General features: G+C 37.0%; 1 protein-coding gene across 1 annotated transcript in view; it reads right to left on the bottom strand.

Moving 5' to 3' along the window:
• FSD1L (fibronectin type III and SPRY domain containing 1-like) overlaps nucleotides 1-1,526 on the bottom strand; it is a 72,756-nt gene that overhangs the window by 37,060 nt on the left and 34,170 nt on the right. The window lies entirely within an intron of this gene.

Here is a 1,526-nt window from a genome sequence, read left to right as displayed (position 1 = left end):
ACAGTAACCTGTTCAAGATTACAAAGCTAGACCTTGAAAGGAGGAAAGGGATTCAAACACAGGTAGTTTGACTTAGAGACAATGGCCATTACTATTCTTAATGAAAAGCACTCTAAGCTAAGACCATATACATCAGTATGTAGAAATTTATGAAATTTAAGAGTAGCAGCACACAGAAAGTTATCTGAAAAAGAATGAAAAGAACAAAATTAATTACATGAAAGTTAAACTATCTGGCCAGGAGGAAATGAATGGCCTACAAAACTAACACATCATCTACCCTAAAGGCAGAGTCTCTGAGAAGTTCTGGATTTGCCTTACTGGCAAATTTAATAACTTAGAATGTAGAATTTATGTTTGGTAAATAATTTTTTGGACCTAAGTATGACCAATAAGAAAAAAAACAGATGTAAAAGTAGAAATGATGGGAACACCTTAAAATAAGCAACAATGTCATATTAAAGAATTCATGAAAGCCAGGGAGACAGACTGGGTACAATCTGAAGAAAAACTTCAAAAATTTCAAAAAGATAAACACGACCACTCATACAAGTATCATAAACTAGATACTCTGGAGGTATCCTCTCACAGCAAAAACAAAATCCTGCATAAACACTTTTGTTGTGTTACATTGCTGAGCTTTTATAAATAAGGCAGTGCTCCTCAACCTTTAATGTGTTCAAAAATCACCTTAATTGTTATCTCAAATCCCACACTAGGCCTCTTGAATCAGAAATCTGCAGTTGATTTGCATAAGTTTTAGAAGGACTGGTCAAGTCCATCTCATGATGAATGAATTCCCTTTACAACATTGCTACCAAGTTATCATCAAACTTCTTCTTGAATTATTTTAGTGATAGGAACAGTCACTATTTCCTGAAATTGACCATTTCATAGTCAGGCAGTTGTGGCTGTTAGAAAGGCATTTCTGGTATTATTGAGTTGAAAGTTTTCTCCATGTAATGATTCCATTTGGAAATGAAGGGGAAATAAAATGAAATGCTTGGGATTATAATCCCTTGGCCAAATTTTTATTTAAAATTTTAACTGAAATTATACATATTTAAGGTATACAGAATAATGTCTAAGAGTCAAACTCCAGGGGGACCCAGTCATAGGTAAGTCCCCACACATTTGTGAGTTTCACCTCCAGGAGCTCACCAGGTTCTCACCATGAATAACTGAGAAAAATTCCCTCATGATTCCAGCAGGGGGAGGTGAAAAGGAACTATTATGAAATACACCAGAGCTGTTCTTCCCTCAAGAGAAAGTATTTAACAACAGCCTAACACATTGAGTTTTTATCAGAGCCTAACTGACCTGGGAAAAGGAAAACAACTCAACTCCAGTTGGCTACTCCATTTGGGTGAAGGGAAATACCAAACCTAGCCCACTCTACTCATCCTGTTCCACTTAAGGGGCCAAGAAGTGGGGGTATAGACTGGGAAGCACCAGTGAGGTTCACAGTACAGAGGCACAGGCTCACAAAAAGACTGAGCCCTACTCAGACTACTATAGGATGCTTC

The sequence above is a fragment of the Propithecus coquereli genome, unplaced genomic scaffold (genome assembly GCF_000956105.1).
Source record: "Propithecus coquereli isolate 6110/MARCELLA unplaced genomic scaffold, Pcoq_1.0 Scaffold130, whole genome shotgun sequence".
In the NCBI taxonomy this organism is placed as follows: Eukaryota; Metazoa; Chordata; class Mammalia; order Primates; family Indriidae; genus Propithecus; species Propithecus coquereli.
This window is presented reverse-complemented; position numbering and strand designations above follow the sequence as displayed.